Source organism: Bos indicus x Bos taurus, chromosome 9, assembly GCF_003369695.1.
Source record: "Bos indicus x Bos taurus breed Angus x Brahman F1 hybrid chromosome 9, Bos_hybrid_MaternalHap_v2.0, whole genome shotgun sequence".
NCBI lineage: Eukaryota > Metazoa > Chordata > Mammalia > Artiodactyla > Bovidae > Bos > Bos indicus x Bos taurus.
Genome location: NC_040084.1, coordinates 69,528,982 through 69,552,904, shown reverse-complemented (window position 1 = coordinate 69,552,904; position 23,923 = coordinate 69,528,982). Strand labels below are relative to the sequence as shown.

General features: G+C 40.9%; 1 long non-coding RNA gene across 4 annotated transcripts in view; it reads left to right on the top strand.

Annotated features, from left to right (window-relative positions):
- The window catches only part of LOC113898422, a 123,714-nt gene that overhangs the window by 36,963 nt on the left and 62,828 nt on the right, over positions 1-23,923 (top strand). For all 4 annotated transcript variants that reach the window (XR_003512638.1, XR_003512637.1, XR_003512640.1 and 1 more), the window contains one exon: positions 23,476-23,587. This is a non-coding gene — a long non-coding RNA (uncharacterized LOC113898422). The remainder of the gene's footprint in view (positions 1-23,475; positions 23,588-23,923) is intronic.

Genomic DNA, 23,923 nt, shown 5'->3' with positions numbered 1-23,923 from the left:
TTACACCCACCAGATAAAAGTTTCTTGCTACTTGTCACAAGAACCAAATAAATAGTTTCTAAATGTTAAATGCTCATCACAAGTCTCATATGACCTGTGTGAACTATTAAATCAAAACCTCATGAGAGCACCATAGCCTGAGCTTTAAAGCAAAAACATAGTATATTGTTTAGTAACTCTGGCTTTATCACACAAAAAAAGTTAAGGCAAAATTGGATAGAATGAAACCGAATATTCTATTTATAAAGTATGTTTAATGGTCGGAATGGGACTAAGGACAGTACGTTGTCATGGTGACAGTATGTGGGTTTGTTAAGCACAATGACAGTGTCAGTGTGAAAGGAGACTATTTGGAGAAATATTCAATTATTCTTTTCTTATTCAAGGGTCCTAACAACCGTCATCCAAGAATGATGATAATGTAGCAAAGTAGCCAGGGATTTAAATTTGAGTCTGTGCTCTCTGAACTTCAATGTAACAATCGTAGAAGACTGAGTCTTTCACTCAATATGCACTTAATGAGTGCTCCTGTGTGCCAGGTGCTTTGAGGCTGGGGACCAAAGAGCTAGGATTCTCCACTAATGTACTGGTATTGATAAGGGGATGTCTTAGTCCAGCTGGGCTGCAGACCGGGTAACATACAAATAAGAGAAATTTATTCCTTGCAGTTTCAGAGGCTGAAAACCCAAGATGAATGTTCTAGCATAGTTGGATGAGGGTCCTTTTCTAGAAGGCAGATTTCTCATTGTGCCCTCACATGGCAGAAGAATGGGCAAAGAATCTCTCCGGAGTCTCTTGTATAGGGGCACTCATCTCATTTATGGGCTTCCCTGGTGCCTCAGCTAGTAAAGAATCCGGCTGCAATGCAGGAGACCTGGGTTTGATCCCTGGGTCGGGAAGATCCCCTGGAGAAGGAATGGCTACCCACTCCAGTATTCTGGCCTGGAGAATTCCATGGACTATATGTCCATGGGGTCACAGAGTCAGACACAACTGAGTGACTTTCACTTTTATACCATTTATAAGGGCACCACTTTCATGACCTAATTACCTCCCAAAGCCATCACTTCCTAAGAGCATCACCTTCTGGTTTAAGATATCAACATATGAATTTTAGGGGTACACAAGCATTCAGGGGATAGCAGGGGGTAACGTTAGAAAGTTACTTGGTTTCTTTGAACCTCAGTTTCCTCTCTCATTCTATCATTATACCCACAGAGAGTATTGTTAGAATCCGTTCAGGACCCTGAGAATCTCCCTTTGTCCCTGGAATCCAATTGTCTTTAGAGTTTATGTTGTTCATTTGACATGTTATCTGTGGCCCTACACATTATAATCAGTTCAGTTCAGTTCAGTTCAGTCGCTCAGTCGTGTCCGACTCTTTGCGACCCCATGAATTGCAGCACGCCAGGCCTTCCTGTCCATCACCAACTCCCGGAGTTCACTCAAACTCACGTCCATCAAGTAGGTGATGCCATCCAGCCATCTCATCCTCTGTTGTCCCCTTCTTCTCCTGCCCCCAATCCTTCCCAGCATCAGAGTCTTTTCCAATGAGTCAACTCTTCGCATCAGGGTGGCCAGAGTATTGGAGTTTCAGCTTTAGCATCAATCCTTCCAGTGAACACCCAGGACTGATCTCCTTTAGGATGGACTGGTTGGATCTCCTTGCAGTCCAAGGAACTCTCAAGAGTCTTCTCCAACACCACAATTCAAAAGCATCAATTCTTCGGTGCTCAACACGTTATAATAACCACATCATAATCATGAAATAACGTGGGCTGCATGAAGTAACTGTAGTATATAACTTGTTTAAAAAAAAGAAGCTAAACAAACAGATATGAGAGAGGAGGAAGATGAGAGAGGACTCACAAAAGTAGAGGACTATGCACATGAAAGCACGATGGAGAGGCAGGGAGGTAAAGCAGAAAGGTGAAAAGAATGAATCAAAAGTGGAGGTGGTTGATCTACAGCAATGAGATGGAGGGGAGCCATTCTCCAACAAGGACTATGTTTGCATTTCTGCATTCTGACCCCTTCGTATTTTGACTCTCTCTTCCTTCTTCGTGCTCTTATTCCTTTAATAAACTTTTTATTTAAAAATAATTGTCAACTTACAGAAAAGTTGCAAAGATGGTACAGAGAGTTTCCACACATCTGTATTAGCCTGCTAGGGCTGCCACAATGAGGTACCATGGTCTGGGTGGAAAACATTTGTTTTCTCTCAGCTCTGGAGGCTAGAAGTCTGAGATCAAGGTGCCATCAGATTTGGTTTCTGGTGAGGCCTCTCTTCTTGGTTTCTAGACATTAGCCTTCTTGTTGTGCCCTTCATGGCCATTTTGTGTGCACAGAAAGAGAGAGAGAGATCTGGTGTCTCTTTCTCCTCTAATAGGGCTTCCCAGGTGGTGCTAGTGGTAGAGAACCTGCCTGCCAAGCAGGAGACATAAGAGACACAGGCTCAATCCCTGGGTTGGGAAGATTCCCTGAAGTGGGGCATGGTAATCCACTCTAGTATTCTTGCCTGAAGAATCCCATGGACAGAGGAGCCTGGTTGGCTACAGTCCATAGTGTCACAAAGAATCAGATACAACTGAAGTGACTTAGCACACCTCTTGTAATAAGGCTAACAGTCCCATCAGATTAGAGCACCACCCTTATGACCTCATTTCACCTTAATGATCTCCCTAAAACCCTATCTCCAAACACAGTAATACTGGGGGTAGAAGACATAATTCATAGTTCATGGTAATACCCTGCACCCAATTTTCTGCTGTTCTTACTGGCAGGCTATAGCTCATTGGCTCACAATCTCTCTTTGGGGAAGGTGGACAAAGAAAGGGTAGAAGAAAATCCTACACACTCGCTACTAAGATATCCTTTTAGTTGAAAAGTTATGTGCTCAGCTTAAAATCAAGATTTTCTTATTAAAGGATGTTCAGTTCAGTTCAGTTCAGTCGCTCATTCATGTCCGACCCTTTGCGACCCCATAAATCACAGCACTCAAGGGCTCCCCATCCATCACCAACTTCCGGAGTTCACCCAGACTCACGTCCATTGAGTCAGTGATGCCATCCAGCCATCTCATCCTCTGTCATCCCCTTTTCATAGCCTTGACTAGACAGACCTTTGTTGGCAAAGTAATGTCTCTGCTTTTTAATATGCTACCTAGGTTGATCATAACTTTCCTTCCAAGGAGTAAGCGTCTTTTAATTTTATGGCTGCAATCACCATCTGTAGTGATTTTGGAGCCCTAAAAAATAAAGTCTGACACTGTTTCCACTGTTTCCCCATCTATTTCCCATGAAGTGATGACACCAGATGCCATGATCTTAGTTTTCTGAATGTTGAGCTTTAAGCCAACTTTTTCACTCTCCTCTTTCACTTGCATCAAGAGGCTTTTTAGTTCCTCTTCACTTTCTGCCATAAGGGTGGTGTCATCTGCATATCTGAGGTTATTGAAATTTCTCCCAGCAATCTTGATTCCAGCTTGTGCTTCTTCCAGCCCAGTGTTTCTCATGACGTACTCTGCATATAAGTTAAATAAGCAGGGTGACAATATACAGCCTTGACATACTCCTTTTCCTATTTGGAACCAGTCTGTTGTTCCATGTCCAGTTCTAACTGTTGCTTCCTGACCTGCATACAGGTTTCTCAAGAGGCAGGTCAGGTGGTCTGGGATTCCCATCTCTTGGAGAATTTTCCACAATTTATTGTGATCCACACAGTCAAAGGCTTTGGCCTAGTCAATAAAGCAGAAATAGATGTTTTTCTGGAACTCTCTTGCTTTTTCCATGATCCAGTAGATGTTGGCAATTTGATCTCTGGTTCCTCTGCCTTTTCTAAAACCAGCTTGAACATCTGGAAGTTCGCGGTTCACATATTGCTTAAGCCTGGCTTGGAGAATTTGGAGCACTACTTTATTAGAGTGTGAGATGAGTGCAATTGTGTGGTAGTTTGAGCATTCTTTGGCATTGCCTTTCTTTAGGATTGGAATGAAAACTGACCTTTTCCAGTCCTGTGGCCACTGCTGAGTTTTCCAAATTTGCTGGCATATTGAGTGCAGCACTTTCACAGCATCATCTTTCAGGATTTAGAATAGCTCAACTGGAATTCTATCACCTCCACTAGCTTTGTTTGTAAAGGGGAGAGTAAATATTATTATGTAGCCAGTGTCTGACCCAAGGTCTAATATAGTTTGGTATTTGGTGACTCCTAGTTTTTCTGACTTTGAAAGCAAGAATACATCTGAACTACATGAGTATCAGTTCAATTCAGCCGCTCATTCACGTCCTACTCTTTGCGACCCCATGAATCGCAGCACGCCAGGCCTCCCTGTCCATCACCATCTCCCAGAGTTCACTCAAACTCACATCCATTGAATTGGTGATGCCATCCAGCCATCTCATCCTCTGTCATCCCCTTCTCCTCCTGCCCCCAATCCCTCCCAGCATCAGAGTCTTTTCCAATGAGTCAACTCTTCGCATGAGGTGGCCAAAGTACTGGAATTTCAGCTTTAGCATCATTCCTTCCAAAGAACAACCAGGGCTGATCTCATTTAGAATGGACTGTTTGGATCTCCTTGCAGTCCAAGGGACTCTCAAGAGTCTTCTCCAACACCACAGTTTAAAAGCATCAGCTCTTCAGTGCTCAGCTTCTTCACATGTCCAACTCTCACATCCATACACGACCACTGGAAAAACCATAGCCTTGACTAGATGGACCTTTGTTGGCAAAGTAATGTCTCTGCTTTTCAATATGCTATCTAGGTTGGTCATAACTTTTCTTCCAAGGAGTAAGCATCTTTTATAGATGAATTTAAAAACCACTGAAGCTTGAATTGGTTATGAGTGGTTAATTGTAATGGGAAAGTGAAGGTGGGGAAAAAAATTCAAAGATGGTTGAGTTCAGAGTAAGCAAAACTAGGAGGTTTAGAGATCCATGAGGAGATAATAATGGGATGGAAGAGAATAATATGAGAATTTTCAGTTTAAGAGGTCTGTGGGGTCCAGATTCTTGGGTCCAGGGAATGAAAGATGGTGGAGGTAAGCAAAACTGCTGGGTGTGGCTGAGAGCAGTCCATATAAATGCTTCATTTGCTGGTTGGCATGAAATTTTGGGACAAGCTTTACATGCTCTGCATTCAAATTCAGCAAGACAGGCATCTGGTCCCAGAGGAATCTGAATTCAAGGAGTTGCTTCTCTGTAATAGTCTATTAATTGTTGAAGCCTGAGACAGGGCCCTCCATTCCTAATTCAACCTCAGTTATTATCCATAAATTATCAAAATGGCAGAAGGATAGATTGTTTCCCCAGTGGCATAAAAACCTCTTTCTGTTCATGAGGGATCTGCCTTTGTTTCAAGAAGGGAGAGATTAGACATTGTGATGTGGGAAGTTCATAGCTCTGCATGGAAGAAAAGGTATCACTGAATAACAAGATCTTTCATAAATTCGAATTTAGAAGTATAACCTTCTGAATAATTATTTTTCTAGAAATCATGAAGCTCTTGATTACTGTAAAAAAATTTGACAGCAGTCAAAGCAGAGTAGATCTACCTAAGTACCAATAAATATGCTAGTTTTATTTCCTTTCTTTCCTTTGTGCTCTACTTACTCTAAACATCTTTAAATTATTCATTGCACTGCAGGGAAATCTCTCAAAATGACTGTCTTTATGTTATCACTCATACTAAATGAAAGTGGTCCCTCCTCTCCCAACTTTGTTTACTAACCAGTCAGAAGTCCCTACTGTATCCAACAGCCTCACTCTCCACCACATGCCTTGCCACCAATTTGGACAACTTTCCTACGTATGTTGAAAATTTACCCTCAGTTATCTCAGCTTATGGACCTTATTAGTAAATTGAGAGTACTCCACAGAGCCAAATAAATGAATAAATTAGAAAGCGAACAGAAAAGTAGAATTAATAAGTAGAATCAGAGCTTTTTATTCTAAAAAGACAGTAAAAAGAAAAAGGATAGCTAAGATTAACCAAGAGAAGAGATAAAACAAAAAACAAAAAATTATCAATGAGAAAGACAGTAAAACCACAAATAAGGATACATTTGAAAGATCATAATAATGTATCACATGTAGCCTTTTGCCAACAAATTTGAAGGTTGGGTGGAACTGCAGATATTTCAGAAAAATAGTTTTTATAATTGATTCAAGAATAAATAGAAAATCAGAATAGACCAATAGTCACGGAAAAAATACTTAACTTATCAAAGATCTACTTCTAAAACTGTGTCTTAGTCAAAGAACAGATGGCTCGTCTTTTGCTGAACATGCAAAGATAGAAATCTTTTGCATTTTGGAAAACTAGCATGTCTCATAAACTAAATCTGATATAGATAGCACAAGAAGTAAAACATAGATCAATTTCATTTATGAATATGGTGATTTCTTTCTTTTTTTTTTTTTTGGTGTGCTTTCTTAAACAATGAAGTGTTGGATTGAATTTCTGTGCCAAACAACTCCAGCTTTCTTCCACTTCCCTCATAAATCCTCTATTCCCATGCTGGGATATGATGGAAGGTTAAAGGAATAGAGGGTGGAATTTGGAACTCCAGGAAAGACAAAGGCAGATCCCAAAATGTAGTTTAAATAAATTCTGAGGTGTTTACAGATGACTTGAAAGTTATTACAGCCATGCTTTCAAATCTAAAAGCTTGTGATTGATTAGCTCACAAAGCTGTACTGATGATTGGCAGTTTGTCTAGATTCTGGAGCAGAGGGTTCCTCTGGCATCTAATGCCTGGTGATCTGAGGGAGAGCTGATGTAATAATAATAAAAATAAATTGCACAATAAATGCAATGTGCCTGAATCATCCGGAAACAATCCCCCACCCCTCCTCAATCCATGGGAAAACAGTCTTCTATGAAGCTGGTCTCTGGTGCCAAAACGGTTGGTTACTGCTGCTGGAGGTTGCAACCGAGACTCAGGTCTCCCAGGAACAAACACCTTCTGCTTCAGCTCATGCAGTCTGCATGTGATGAATTTCTATGTGTGATTCTCAATCTCAGGATCAACACATCACAGTAATCAGGTCAGTGACTGCTTCGTGGCTTGACCCAAGACAACTTTTTTTTTCTGGATCATGTTCAGAAAATACGATCCAGGGAGGAGTAGATGGTAATATGAAATAAGAAGTATTTCTTAACAGCTGGCTCTAAAGTGAAAGAGGAAGACTGTCAAATTCAGGTGGGAAAGCATTAGACAGACACACGCACATTCTCTCTCCAAATCACGCCATGGCTAAGATGATCTAAACAGAGGTTGCTGCTGCTAAGTCGCTTCAGTCGTCTCCGACCCTGTGTGACCCCGAGACGGCAGCCCACCAGGCTCCCCTGTCCCCGGGATTCTCCAGGCAAGAACACTGGAGTGGGTTGCCATTTCCTTCTCCAATGCACGAAAGTGAAAACTAAAAGTGAAGTCGCTCAGTCGTGTCTGACTCTTAGCGACCCCATGGACTGCAGCCTACCAGGCTCCTCCGTCCATGGGATTTTCCAGGCAAGAGTACTGGAGTGGGGTGCCATTGCCTTCTCTGAAACAGAGGTTAGTAGCCCACTAGGTTGCTGCAACAACTCCTCCCATCCATGTGCTCTCTTGTAATATAATCTGGTCATTCCCTCATCAAAAGGTGGAGTCTATTTTCTCTCCTCTTCAGTTCAGTTCAGTTCAGTCACTCAGTCGTGTCCAGCTCTTTGCGACCCCATGAATCGCAGCATGCCAGGCCTCCCTGTCCATCACCAACTCCTGGAGTTCACTCAGACTCACGTCCATTAAGTCAGTGATGCCATCCAGCCATCTCATCTTCTGTCGTCCCCTTCTCCTCCTGCCCCCAATCCCTCCCAGCATCAGAGTCTTTTCCAATGAGCCAACTCTTCTCATGAGGTGGCCAAAGTACTGGAGTTTCAGCTTTAGCATCATTCCTTCCAAAGAACACCGAGGGCTGATCTCCTTCAGAATGGACTGTTTGGATCTCCTTGCAGTCCAAGGGACTCTCAAGAGTCTTCTCCAACACCACAGTTCAAAAGCATCAATTCTTCAGCGCTCAGCCTTCTTCACAGCTAATCCCATGACTTATTTGTTTGTAAACTTTTTATTTTAAAATAACCTCAATTTGTAGAAGAATTATAAACATACTATAGTGGATTCCTGTGTACCTACTTCACCCCGCTTCCCATGATGTTAACATCTTACATAAGCAGGACATTTCTCTAAATAATTTTGATCAGAAACCATTTGGAATTCAATGGTTTGTGTGTACTTTCTTAGACTAGGTTTGGAATTTCTTAGAGCCCAACATCCACTCAGAGAAAAGCCAGGTATCCATGTGAGAGAAGAACCAAGGCTTCAGCCAGTAATTCCAAAGCAACTCCTAGCAACTTGAGAGAGGCCATTATGGGCCCTTCCAGCCATCCCAGTGCTCAGCTGACACACCAGAATGCAGGAGAGCCATCTGGTCAACTCATAGCATTGTGAGACAAAATAAATTGCTGTTGCTTTAAGCCTCTAAGTTTGGAGGTAATTTATTATGCACCAGTACACAACTGAAACACCAACTTTAGCTAGTTTGACATTTGTACTGAGAACTAAATAAAGCTATGCAGGCAAGCTGGGTCCAAGAAAGAAGAGGAAATGATACAAATAAAAACCAGTTTGGATAAGCAGTATTCTATCCCTCTAATTCAAGCATGCTAGTCATTCTTATTATTAGACTAAATATAAAGTCAAGGTGTTTTTAAGCGATAAACCTCAGCCTCGGTGATGGGAGACTCAAAGATCAACAGAACTACTGGAGAAAGGCTGATAAGAAAGCCTTTTAAATTCTGATTTGAATTAAATAATGTATATGTTTACCTCTTCAAAAATTATATTTAAAAAAAGAATCTGAAGACACCTGAACTAATTTGGTTAGTCACACATTTCTTCTAAGCTTAGCAGTGAAATTAGCAGTTACAAAAATGGCAAAGAAACAGGACCTTTGAGAATTTTCTTTCAATTTCTTCGATCAGGAGCTAGCAAACTTCTTCCATCAAGTATCAGACAGTTCAGGGTTTGCAGGTCAAGAGACAAAATCAATGGTATTAAACAGAAACTTATACAAAAAGAGAGATTTTTTATTAATAAAAGTCGAGGTCTACACGGCTTGGTGGCAAAGAATCCATCTTCTAATGCAGGAGACGCAGGTTCAATCCCTAGATCAGGAAGATCCCCTGGAGTAGGAAATGGTAACCCGCTCCAGTATTCTCACCTGGAGAATCCTATGGACAGAGGAGCCTGGCAGGCTACAGTCCATGGGGTCACAAAGAGTCAGACATGACCGAGCATGCACACACACATGCAAGGTATAATCAGGAAATCTTTTCTTTGTAATGTAGGTCTATTAATGAGAAAGGTAGAACTGTTTTTTTGTGGGGCGTAGTGACTTCCTTTTTGGGGTTCAAATGTAAAATCCACCCTTAGCTTATGGATCATGCAAAAGCAGGTAGCAGCCAGATTTCATGCAGTGTGTAGCTTGTCACCCTCCACTCCTTTGGGGGAAGCAATTTTGCCAGGGGTCCTGAGCGGTCCTGCACAGCCTTGCTTGGTATGTTAAGACTGCAAGATCCTGATTGATGTTTTCTAGGCCATTTTCAGGATGGTGTTTGCAGGAAGTGATCTTGAAGAAAGAGATACATCTCCCCAAGACTAAGAGTACAGTCACCCTAAAAGTGGGAGATTCCCCAAGATACATGCTCTCTTGTAATGCAACTCAGTGTGTCTACAGGCATCCATCAAGGGCTCCTTGCATAGCGCCCAGACTTGAAGGTTATGGGAAACTGATACAAATGAACCTGAAAGTCTATCTGCTGCTTTTGTTGTAATATCTCTCACCCCACAGTCTCGTATCTTCTGTCACCATCCATGATAACTTCTTAGCTTGTTATTAGGATTAAAGTCTCAGACCCTTCATAATTCTTGTTATGAATCCTAAATATAAATTAAATAAACAACAAGAACCTACAGTATAGCACAGGGAACTATACTCAATATCTTGCGATAATCTGCAACAGAAAATATCTGAAAAAAACATATGTACATATGTGTGTGTGTATAAATATATGACTGAATCACTTTGCTATACACCTGAAACACTGTAAATTGACTATACTTCAATTTTTTAGAAAAAAAAGCTCAGGTTTTTAAGAGACAATCAGTTCCACACTGGCTGAAGTAAGAAAGCAGAGAAGACACTGACTGAAGGGCTTTATGCCATATCAGGGTCATAATGGAGAGCTGTGAAGGTGATATTTGGTGTAGCAGAAGGCCACGGTGAAGATGGCCAAGATGTCTACATCACACACCCTCTGTCTCCCATCCCAAGCACAACTTTCCCAGGTGGTGGTTACAGGTCCTCTTCCCCAGCTTCTGCTTAGCCCCATTCACCCATCTCCCTGCCTCGCTTATATGCTTTCCTTTGACCCACATCCTAATGCCAGCTTCAACCCCTTTCCCTTGACATCTTCCAGCCACAATATAGTCCTGACCAACAAATGGAGGTGTGTTGAATGCGTCATCTAGAAAAGTTTGCTAACATAATAAAAAGGCACAGGCTCAGTTGATACAACCCATTCACCCCTTCCTGCAATTTTGGTGTCGATTTTGTGGAGCAGTTGGCAAACTTAGTTATCAATTCAGTCACTCAGTTGTGTCTGACTCTTTGCGACCCTATGAACTGCAGCACACCAGGCCTCTCTGTCTATCACTAATTCCTGGAGTTCACCCAAACCCATGTCCATTGAGTCGGTGACGCCATCCAACCATCCCATCCTCTGTTGTCTCCTTCTCCTCCTGCCCTCAATCTTTCCCAGCATCAGGGTCTTGTCAAATGAGTCAGCTCTTCGCATCAGGTGGCCAAAGTACTGGAGTTTCAGCTTCAACATCAATCCTACCAATGAACACCCAGGACTGATCTCCTTTAGGATGGACTGGTTGGATCTCCTTGCAGTCCAAGGGACTCTCAAGAGTCTTTTCCAATACCACAGTTCAAAAGCATCAATTCTTCAGTGCTCAGCTTTCTTTATAGTCCAACTCTCACATCCATACATGACTACTGGAAAAACCATAGCCTTGACTAGACAGACCTTTGTTGACAAAGTAATGTCTCTGATTTTTAATATGCTGTCTAGGTTGATCATAACTTTCCTTCCAAAAACTTAGTATAAAAGGTACTTATTCTTCAGATGAGTACACTGTTAACCCTAGTGCACTGTTGGTGAGAATGCAAGTTGGTATGGTCACTAAGGAAAACAGTGTGAAGTTTCCTTGGTAGGTTGGAGATAATGAACATAAAGTACCTGCCATAGTCCTTGGCACTGTAGTGTTTGCTGAGTAGATTAGTTACTGTAGGCATTATTATTTTTCACCTTGCAAGTGGGTGATGGACAGGGAAGCCTGGTGTGCTACAGTTCATGGGGTCGCAAAGAGTTGGATACAACTGAAGGACTGAACTGAACTGATAGCATGTGGGGTCTTAGTTCCCTGCTGCTAAACTGCTAAGTCACTTGAGTCGTGTCTGACTCTGTGCGACCCCATAGACGGCAGCCCACCAGGCTCCCCCGTCCCTGGGATTCTCCAGGCAAGAACACTGGAGTGGGTTGCCATTTCCTTCTCCAATGCATGAAAGTGAAAGGGAAGTCGCTCAGTCGTGTCTGACTCTTTGAGACCCCATGGACTGCAGCCCACCAGGCTCCTCCGTCCATGGGATTTTCCAGGCAAGAGTACTGGAGTGGGGTGCCATTAGTTCCCTGACTAGAAATCAAACCCATGCCCCTTGCAGTGGAAGCACAGAGCCTCAACCACTGGACCACAAGGGAAGTCCCTGTAGGCATATTTTTAAATCGTTTATTGTTTCATGATTTAAGTTAGATAGTCCAGAAAATTTAAATCTATTGTTCCTGAAGAACTGGCATAACACAGGGAAAAGACAATGTTTTTCTTTGTGTGTATTAAAATGTATCTATGTTTTGGTTTTTTAGCATGTGCACACCGATGATTGGCACCGGAAATTTCTTACTTCTTCCTATGTTGTAATTATTAAGTTGGGTGTTGCTGGGTTAAGAGGTCATGTAACAATATAGTGTAGGAACATCTGTGCTGGCAGCTTCTCAAGACTTGAAAAGGAACTTCAGGAAAATTAATCAGTGTCAACCGCAGGGTAGAGAGGAGAAATAACTTAGCAGTTCTCTAGGAAAGTGATATAAATGTCAGGCCAAACTATCCCACCTACATTAGTAAGGTAAGGCTGGTCATGTTCAGCCTACAAACCCTATTTGATAAGAGTCTAAAAATTTTGGTGAAATTGTGCCTTTCTTTTACAGGTTTTTTCTGTGTGTGTTAATCTTTTTTTTTTTTTTTTTCCCTTTTTTGCAAGAGAAGACAATATTGTATCCAGGAAAGAAGTGGTAGGAAAACATGTGGGACAGTGACACCTGGAAATAGCTGGAACCATAGAAAAATACTGCTCTTAATGGGCTGGTATGCTATTAAGGAAGAGAACTAGCAATTTTTATGTTAAAATGCAGTGTTTTTATTCTAATTTCAAGTGGACAGTTTAGAAAAAATACTAAACTTAATGCTTTTATTCACTATTGCATAAATTTTTCCAACTCATGAATATTTCATATTCTTTTACATAAACTTTATTCTTTGGGAGAAAACAGATACATATTCATTGTGTGTAGTAAATTCAACCATAGAAAAGTACGAATGTTGCTCTCTCAGTCATGTCCAACTCTTTGTGATCCCATGAACTGCAGCTCATCAGCCTCCTCTGGCCATGAAATTCTCCCCGCAAGAATACTGGAGTGGGGTGCTGTTTCTTTATCCAGGAAAGTTTTCTGACCCAGCTATTGAACCCAAGTCTCTCACAACTCCTGAACTGGTGGGCAGATTCCTCAACACTGAGCCACTGGAGCTTCCTGATTACATTGTAAAGTACACCCTAATTTGTTTAACTAGCTTTCTGTAACTAAATATATAGGTTGTTCCCAATTTTTTGCTATGGTAAACAAAACTGAAAATAATCAGTTCAGTTCAGTTCAGTCTCTCAGTTGTGTATGACTCCTTGCTGCTGCTGCTAAGTCTCTTCAGTCATGTCTGACTCTGTGCGACCCCATAGATGGCAGCCCACCAGGCTCCCCGGCCCCTGGGATTCTCCAGGCAAGAATACTGGAGTGCATTGCCATTTCCTTCTCCAATGCGTGAAAGTGAAAAGTGAAAGTGAAGTGGCTCAGTCGTGTCCAACTCTTAGCGACCCCATGGACTGCAGCCTACCAGGCTCCTCTGTCCATGGGATTTTCCAGGCAAGAGTACTGGAGTGGGGTGCTATTGCCTTCTCTAGTACAACTCTTTGAGGCCCTATGAATTGCAGCACACCAGGCCTCCCTCACCTGTCCATCACCAATTCCTAGAGCTTGGTCAAACTCATGTCCATCAAGTCTATGATGCTATCCAACCATCTCATCCTCTGTCATTCCTTTAATATACTTGTGAAAATATACTTTCACATGTGCTGTGATTGTGCTTAGTAGCTAAGTTTTGTCCAACTCTTGTGACTCCATAGACTGTAGCCTGCCAGGCTCCTCTGTCCATGGGATTTCCCATGCAAGAATGCCAGAGTGGGTTACCATGCCCTCCTCCAAGGGATCTTTCCAACCCGTGGCTCGAATCTAGATCTCTAGCCTTGCAAGTAGATTCTTTATCATTGTAGCCACCAAGGAAGCCCAAGAATATTGGAGTAGGTAGCCTACTCCTTCTCTCAGGGGTTCTTCCCTGACACAGGAATTGAACCAGGGTCTCCTGCATTGCAGGCAGATTCTTTACCAGCTGAGCTACCAGGGAAGTCCTAGAGAAGTCCTAATTTCACATGAGTGTAAATGTACTTCTAAGTTCAATTCCTATAAGTAGAATCGCTTGATCAAAAAAGATGCCAAATGATCCTTCACAAAAGTTGTACCAATTAGATAACCATTAATAAGCATTGGGGAGGTAAACTATCTACTACTATCATGTATTGGAATGATAACACCATTTTTCCACACTTGCCAGCATAGTGTGTTATCAAATATTTTTGTCTTTGCCATCTGATAGAAGAAAAATGGTATAAAATAGTATAATTTTCACTTTCATTTAATTTAATATGAGTGAAGCTAAGCCTCTTTTATATTTAAGATCTATTTTTATTTCCTTTTCTGTGAATTGTCTGTTTGTGGAATTTGCTTAACTTTCTACTTGCTTGTTATTTTCTTATTGATTTGAAGACCTTCTTACTTATTAGGAAAGTAGCCCTTTGTGATATGAATGATAAACAATTGTTTTTTAAACAATCAAAGAAAAAGTATAAAAAATGTTTAGTCAAACAAGGTATGCAAAGATTAATGTGAGTTTATTTTGTTGTGACTCAACAGTACTGATGAAATATTTATTGGAATTTAAGGATAAAAGCTGACTGGGTGTGACTCTAGGTTTGCTCTGCTGCTGCTGCTGCTGCTGCTAAGTCGCTTCAGTCGTGTCCAACTCTGTGCGACCCCATAGACCCATAGACGGCAGCCCACCAGGCTCCCCCGTCCCTGGGTTTGCTCTACTCATATGCAAACCAGTTTAAGCAAAACAAAAAAAAAAAAAGAAGAAGAAGAAGAAAAGGTTATATTATGTAAGAAGAATCCTAGAGAAGGGCAGTTTCAGAAGTAATTCATCCTCATCAAGACCCAGGTTCTTTCTGCCCATCTAATATTCTTTTCCATACATCATAATAAAGCTGGTTCCTTTTGCAGTTGTGAGGTGGCCACCAGTAGTGACCATGGCTATGTGCCTCCCAGTTTAAGCCCACTGGGAGAATGAGACTGGCTTTTAAAACAAATTAAGATCTTTCTCTAAAGATTCATTAATCATCTCCTCATTTATCAATGGCCAGAACTGGGTCATTAACCCATTTTAAATCAAACACTGGTAAAAGGGATTGAATTACCTTTGATTCAAATAGATTTACCACTTTGTCCAAAGCCATTTCCCAAGAATCATTACTCTATCCTTTGGGGAGGTAAAGCAGATATTAGATAGATAGTCTTTGCATTGGTCAAGTCACATAATTTCTCTGTGCCTTGTTTTCCTCCTTCATTCAGTGAGAATAGTCCAGTTCAGTTCAGTTCAGTCGCTCAGTCACGTCCAACTCTTTGCGACCCCATAAAGCACAGCACGCCAGACCTCCCTATCCATCACCAACTCCCGGAGTTCACTCAAACTCACGTGCACTGAGTCGGTGTTGCCATTCAGCCATCTCATCCTCTGTCATCCCCTTCTCCTCCTGCCCCCAATCCCTCCCAGCATCAGGGTCTTATCCAATGAGTCAACTCTTCACATCAGGTGGCCAAAGTACTGGAATTTCAGCTTTAGCATCAGTCCTTCCAATGAACACCCAGGACTAGTCTCCTTTAGGATGGACTGGTTAGATCTCCTTGCAGTCCAAGGGACTCTCAGGAGTCCTCTCCAAAACCACAGTTCAAAAGCATCAATTCTTTGGCACTCAGCTTTCTTTACAGTCCAACTCTCACATCCATACGTGACCACTGGAAAAACCATAGCCTTGACTAGACGGACCTTTGTTGGCAAAGTAATATCTCTGCTTTTCAATATGCTATCTAGGTTGGTCATAATTTTCCTTCCAAGAGTAAGCATCTTTTAATTTCACGGCTGCAGTCACCACCTGCAGTGATTTTGGAACCCCAGAAAATAAAGTCTGACACTGTTTCCACTGTTCCGCATCTATTTTCCATGAAGTGATGACACCAGATGCCATGATCTTCGTTTTCTGAATGTTGAGCTTTAAGCCAACTTTTTCACTCTCCACTTTCACTTGCATCAAGAGGCTTTTTAGTTCCTCTTCACTTTCTGCCATAAGGGTGGTATCATCTGCATATCTGAGGTTATTGATATTTCTCCTGGCAATCTTGATTCCAGCTTGTGCTTCTTCCAGTCCAGCGTTTCTCATGATGTACTCTGCATAGAAGTTAAATAAGCAGGGTGACAATATACAGCCTTGACGTACTCCTTTTCCTATTTGGAACCAGTCTGTTGCTCCATGTCCAGTTCTAGCTATTGCTTCCTGACCTGCATACAGGTTTCTCAAGAGGCAGGTCAGGTGGTCTGGTATTCCCATCTCTTGGAGAATTTTCCACAATTTATTGTGATCCACACAGTCAAAGGCTTTGGCATAGTCAATAAAGCAGAAGTAGATGTTTTTCTGGAACTCTCTTGCTTTTTCAATGACACAGAGGATGTTGGCAATTTGATTCTGGTTCCTTTGACTTTTCTAAAACCAGCTTGATCATCTGGAAGTTCACGGTTCACGTATTGTTGAAGCCTGGCTTGGAGAATTTGGAGCATTACTTTACTAGTGTGTGAGATGAGTGCAATTGTGTGGTAGTTTGAGCATTCTTTGGGATTGGAATGAAAACTGACCTTTTCCAGTCCTGTGGCCACTGCTGAGTTTTCCAAATTTGCTGGCATATTGAGTGCAGCACTTTCACAGCATCGTATTTCAGGATTTGAAATAGCTCCACTGGAATTCCATCGCCTCCACTAGCTTTATTCGTAGTGATGCTTCCTAAGGCCCACTTGACTTCCCATTCCAGGATGTCTGGCTCTAGGTGAGTGATCACACCATTGTGATTATCTTGGTCTTGAAGATCTTTTTTGTACAGTTGTCCTGTGTATTCTTGCCACCTCTTAATATCTTCTGCTTCTGTTAGGTCCACACCATTTCTGTCCTTTATCAAGCCTATCTTTGCATGAAATGTTCCCTTGGTATCTCTAATTTTCTTGAAGAGATCTCTAGTCTTTCATAATCTATTGTTTTCCTCTATTTCTTTGCACTGATCACTGAGGAAGGCTTTCTTATCTCTCCTTGCTATTCGTTGGAACTCTGCATTCAAATGGGAATATCTTTCCTTTTCTCCTTTGCTTTTTGCTTCTCTTCTTTTCACAGCTATTTATAAGGCCTCCTCAGACAGCCATTTTGCTTTTTTGCATTTCTTTTCCATGGGGATGGTCTTGATCCCTGTCTCCTATACAATATCACGAACCTCCGTCCATAGTTCATCAGGCACTGTCTATCAGATCTAGTCCCTTAAATCTATTTTTCACTTCCACTGTATAATCATAAGGGATTTGATTTAGGTCATACCTGAATGGTCTAGTGGTTTTCCCTACTTTCTTCAATTTAAGTCTGAATTTGGCAATAAGGAGTTCATGATCTGAGCCAAAGGCAGCTCCCGGTCTTGTTTTTGCTGACTGTATAGAGTTTCTCCATCTTTGGCTACAAAGAATATGTGATTTCGGTATTGACCATCTGGTGCTGTCCATGTGTAGAGTCTTCTCTTGTGTTGTTGGAAGAGGGTGTTTGCTATGACTAGTACATTCTCTTGGCAAAACTCTATTAGTCTTTGCCTTGCTTCATTCCGTACTCCAAGGCCAAATTTGCCTGTTACTCCCACTGTTTCTTGACTTCCTACTTTTGCATTCCAGTCCCCTACAATGAAAAGGACATCTTTTTTGGGTGTTAGTTCTAAAAGGTCTTGTAGGTCTTCATAGAACTGTTCAGCTTCTTCAGCGTTACTGGTTGGGGCATAGGCTTGGATCACCGTAATATTGAATGGTTTGCCTTGGAAACTAACAGATATCATTCTGTCACTTTTGAGATTGCATCCAAGTACTGCATTTCAGACTCTTTTGTTGACCATAATGGCTACTCCATTTCTTCTAAGGGATTCCTGCCCACAGTAGTAGATATAATGGTCATCTGAGTTAAATTCCCCCATTCCAGTCCATTTAGTTTGCTGAATCTTAGAATGTCGACGTTCACTCTTGCCATCTCTTGTTTGACCACTTCCAATTTGCCTTGATTCATGGACCTGACATTCTAGGTTCCTATGCAATATTGCTCTTTACAGCATCGGACCTTGCTTCTGTCACCAGTCACATCCACAGCTGGGTATTGTTTTTGCTTTGGCTCCATCCCTTCATTCTTTCTGGAGTTATTTCTCCACTGATCTCCTGTAGCATATTGGGCACCTACTGACCTGGGGAGTTCCTCTTTCAGTATCCTATCATTTTGCCTTTTCATACTGTTCATGGGGTTCTCAAGGCAAAAATACTGAAGTGGTTTGTCATTCCCTTCTCCAGTGGACCACATTCTGTCAGATCTCTCTCCACCATGACCCATCCATCTTGGGTGGCCCCACATGGCATGGCTTAGTTTCATTGAATTAGACAAGGCTGTGGCTCATGTGATCAGATTGGCTAGTTTTCTGTGATTATGGTTTCAGTGTATCTGCCCTCTGATGCCCCTCGCAACACCTATCGTCTTACTTGGGTTTCTTACCTTGGATGTGGGGTATTTCTTCATGGCTCCTCCAGCAAAGCGCAGCCGCTGCTCCTTACCTTGGACAAGGTTGCCCCACCTGACCTTGAACGTGGAGTAGCTCCTCTCGGCCCTCTTGCACCCGCGCAGCCGCCGCTCCTTGGACGTGGGGTAGCTCCTCTCGGCTGCCGCCCAAGAATAGTAATGGAACATAATTCAGAAAGATCTAGTTCAGTTCCTTGCACTAAGTGAACACCCAATAATTGTTTGCCCTTTTCTCTCTGACTTCCTCTCCTGCCTAGCTTTACTATTGTTTTTGTCATTATTGTTACTTACTGAATAGCTGTCAAAAGAGCACAGTTTTGGAGAAAAGTAGTTGGAAACTTCTTCTAGAAGATATATTCATATTATTGTTGTTGCCAGAACATACTCATTCTGTTTCTGACTGACCGGTTCCGTCTGTACCAATTGTCCATCATCTGAGTACCTGAATGACATCAATAAAAAAACCCTGTCATTCACAGTCAATTCTTGCAGATTTACTAGTGAAGTGAGCTTTTTTATCCAAAACTTACTACAGGGAATATTCAACCTTGACAATTAAAAAGTATTTTTCCATCCCAATATCCTTGTCCTTAAGGTTAGATTTAGGTCATGCATTTTGGGGGAAATAAAAGATATTATGGTCTTCCCAAAGTATCATATCTAGAGGCATGTGATGTTTAGTTCCCCTTAGTGATAATGTTGAGAACTTGGACAATGTGTTGCCTTTCTCCACTTCCAAAGTTACTATTTTTTTTATGGTTAATAAACAATTTCTGGTGAATTTTTTAAGATAATGTAAATGTCATTTTTTTCATCATATTGTCTCTTCACTACACTAAATACTACCATAGATGATTTAAATTACTTTTGTCTATGTTTCTTACCTGAATCTAATATGATGTTTTAAAGGATTATATATATATATATTGGCTGTGGCACACAGCCTCTCTTGGCTGAGGTGAGTTGCAGCAGATGGACTTAGTCGCCTCATGGTGTGTGGGATCTTAGTTCCCTGACCAAGGATCGAACCTGCATCCCCTGCATTGCAAGGCAGTTTCTTAACTGTGGGACCACCAGGGAAGTCCTTAAAGGATGATTTTTACTATTATTTACTCTTACTCTACTATAAGACCCCACACACACACCTTCCTTCTCTCCTTCCTGCTTTCCTTCCTTCCTTCTTAGAATCTTCGTACATGAAAACTTATTTTGCTGATTTTTTTTTCTTTTAATAATTTAGGCACAATAGATCAGCAATCCACATTTCTCAAACTTGGTTTTTCAGGGGGAAAAAACTCTTTCCCCCTACAAAGATTATTAACTAAAATCTCAGATTCTAAGAAATAAAAGACAGCAGAGACCCTGAGGTTTCTCAAATGGCCACACCTAGTTTGCCTTAATGTTGAAATGCTATTTATTCATACGATTGAATTATCATTGTAGAGCTTCTGCTATTCTCTGCCCATTTTCATTTCTTGTTGTTGTTAATTTCTAGCCTCCTAAAATTAGTTAATAAATCAAAAATAGCTAGAGGCCTTCCTACCAGGAACGCTTTTTGTTTTTAAATGGTAGGAAAACACTGACAGCACAGTCACTTAGCTGCAACAGCATAAGGAGAAAACACATCCAAGGCCCATGTCACACTCCCTTTGAATGGCTCCCTACCGTGACACAGCTCAGCCTGCCAGAGTTTAGGACTATGAAACTCATTTCACATTCCATTCCAATCCTCTCTGTTCAGCACTCCCTTCAGATTCTTGAAACCAAGAAGCCTGTCACAATTGATCCCATTCTAAACACATTTTTTCCAAGCAAGTACACTCGTATGTAGAGGGTGTTTGAAAATTGATATTATCACCCTAAGTCACAGTGATCGCTTTTCCTCTTGGGCCCCCTTAACTGTGGTAGGTTATTTTCAAGAGCTGCACAAAGTACATAAGACAAATGAGAATGAGACAATGAGAATGCGGTATTTGGAGTGGAAAGAGGGGATTAACATGGAGGTAGTATGAACTGGTAAAAGGTAGGGCAACCCTGCAACTACATCAGAGGCAGATCAAGCAAATCTTTCTCCAGACCCATATTATAGGACCCATATTATAGGACAACTAAATGAGATCAAAACCAGCTGAATGTAGGGGATGGCGACTTTGCAATATTAACACACATCAAACATTATGCATTCTTCAGGGCATTTCACTGGACCCAAACAAGATTCTATTCCTTAGGGTATTTTATAGTAGCCACTGAAAATGCTCATGATAGTTTGTATGTCAGTGAGCTCGCTTTGAATTCTTAGAGTCCTAATTCTCTATTATCTTATTTAGATAGAAAAACCAGTTGGAAAGCAATACAGTATATGCCTCTTTATCTGGAATCAAAATACCCAGAAAAGCAAAATGAGTTGAGTGGCAAAAACAATGATAACTGATTATTTACAATGATAACCAAAGGCACTAGTGAGAATGTAAAATGCTTTCTGATCCTTGAAAAATTATGAGCAGTATAATTTTAGTGTGAAGAGCTGACTTCGTATGTTCAAATTCTTTGAAATTAGACATTCATTTGTTCAGTCAACAAATATTTATTCAACCTCTACCAATTCTTGTTTCAATGAGGAGCAATGGACAGAATCACCCAAAAAGCAGGATCAAGATTAAGATCTGTGTAGGAGTTAACGAGACAGAGTAGTGCTACTGCTGCTGTGGCTTCAGTCGTGTCTGACTCTGTGTGACCCCGTGGACCATAACCAGGCTCCTCTGTCCATGAGATTCTCCCAGCAAGAATACTGGAGTGGGTTGTCACGCCCTCCTCTAGGGGATCTTCCCCACCCAGAGATCAAACCTGCATCTCCCTCATTGCAGACGAATTCTTCACAGCTGAGCCATGGGGAAGCCTAACCGGATGGAGTAAGATAAGACAAACAGAAAGAACTTGGTCCCCAAACCTGACTGAACAAAGAAGGTTGCAGACCTGCTTGTATTTTTTTCTTAACAAACTACTCTAAAAAATGTCTTCTCTCTATTGTTCATCTTCTCCCATGCATTTTGAATGACTTCCAAGCCATCTACACCAGATGAAATCCAAACCTTTGTTAAAATGCGCTTCACTTAAAGAATGTACTCATTCTGTATTTGTTGAATTGAGTATAGAAGAACATAAAATATTCTTCATAGCACACTTATCTGTTAGAAAAATTCAAAAAAATCATTAATGTAAGACCAGAACATTTCACCTTTGAGTTCAAGAGATGGCATCTGTGGCTCATTAGCAAATAAAGTACAGAACTATTCTTATACATAATTTCATCAAGTAGAATAATCTTCCAAGGTCATTTTATCAAATAATATGATCTTTCAAAGTCATGAACAGATTGTGAGACAATGCCATGCAATATACCTAGAATTTAATCAGATGTTGTTTTAATACCACATGTTTATAGCATATGGGAAGTACTTGAAAATAATGACCCAGAGGGATGGTATGGGGAGGAAGGTGGGAGGGGGGTTCAGGTTGGGGAACACGTGTAAACCTGTGGCGGATGCATGTTGATGTATGGCAAAACCAATACAACATTGTAAAGTAAAAAAAAGAAAATAATGCACAAGTCAAAGACCTTTGGAGTTAAATGGAAAAGATCTTTAATTATGCTAATAGCTTTGTGGCAGTTTCAAATGTGGTCACACATTTGTTGACATTTCTGCCGTAGAAAGGGGGGTGTCTATGTGCACTTTTCTTGGATATGGATGGGGTTTGTGACTCTTCAACCACTCAAGTCCAGTGGCAAGTACAGCCCTTGGGACTTCTGAGGTTAGATCACAAAAGCTCATGCAGCTTCCACCTTGCTCACAGGAGTATTTGCTTTTAGTGCCCTTGAAGTCCACGTAAGAAGTCTGACTACCCTGAGGTCACATTGCTAAAGATCCCACATGGATACACTCCAACTGATAGTCCCAGCTAAGCCCAGCCTTCTAGCTCTTCTCCCAAAGTTTGAGACATGGCAAAGAAACCACTTTGGACTTTTCAGACCATTTTATTAGATTCAGTTTTGTGCATCAGGAATGCTGTGGGGTTCAGCTGGATAATCCTTCTCTTCCATGTGATGTTAATGGAGGTCATCTGATAGAAGAATGAATCAGTTGATTCCTGCCCAAATTTCTGACCCATAAAAATTGCAAGATATAATAAAATAGAGTTATTCTTGGTGCCACTAAGTTTTGAAGTAGTTTATCATAAAGAAATAGGTAGCTGGTATAAGATTCCTCAGCCAGAACCCCTTGGAAGAAGAAAAAAGGATTTAAGAGAATAATTTATGTACTGCTGAATGTGAGTCTCATACTACATGATTAGATAAAAGAATTGGGTAATATACAACCTAATCATAGGAATAAGGCCCACAAGTACCATCAGATCACCCTATTTAGAGGATCTTGATAAAAAAAAGCCCCATCAAGGTCATCCACAACAAGAATTTCAACAAGCAGAGAAGAGATCCTTCAAAATTACTCACAAAGTCATAATTATTTCACTGACAGTTAAACATTCTTTCAATTCTGTAAAGATTTAGAATTAAATATAGACATGTACAAGTAAACAAAACCATGGTATTAATATTTGTGTTAATGAAACTGTGTATTTTTATTATTTTGTACTTGTTAGGCTTATAAGACTTTAGACAAAGTAACAGATCAACCTTGTAATTTCAGTTTAAAATGAATAATTGGATAATTAATTTACACTTGTGATTTCAAAATGAAATCTTAATAAATTTACATACAGTTTGTGGACATTTAAGAAAATTCGAGTTTCTCTAATATTGTAGCTTTAATTTTTTTTTAATATTTTTAGAGTACTCAGGAAGGTTTACTTAAGTGAGCTCAAAATATATGAAGACATTTCATTAAGTTTCCAAAATGGGACAAACACTATTTAACATCAATGTATTTCCTAATTTAAACTCCTTTATAAAAGAATTTCCTCTTGCGGTGAATTTGCTGAGAGCTATTCTTATCCTTTCCCTCCTAGGAATTTCACTAAGCTGTCAAAGAAGTAGACTGGTCACTGCCAAGGGAAAGAAAAAAAGGTAGCTCCCCCTGAACAAGGGTGAAGAAGAGCCTGTTAATTACCAGGAACAGAGGTGAGCTCAGCAATTTCTGAACAAAGAAAGCTCTGCCTTGAGAATACCCATCCCCTATGAGTGCTCTGAGCTCTGGGCTCAGGGTGCTTTCCCTGTCTCTCTGCTGCATCCAGATAAGGAGATGAGCACCTGTAAACGAGAAACACTACAAACAACACTCTCGGAGACTACCTGAAATGGGAAAGGGACCTGTTAGCGGGTCTACCCTGTTAAGTGACAATAGCAATGTAAATCTTTGTTTCTAGAAGCCTTCTTTTCATTCCACCCCCAGAAACAAAGAACAAAAGAAGTGAAATATATGTGAAAGGATTAGAATAAGGAAACAAATGTATTCTT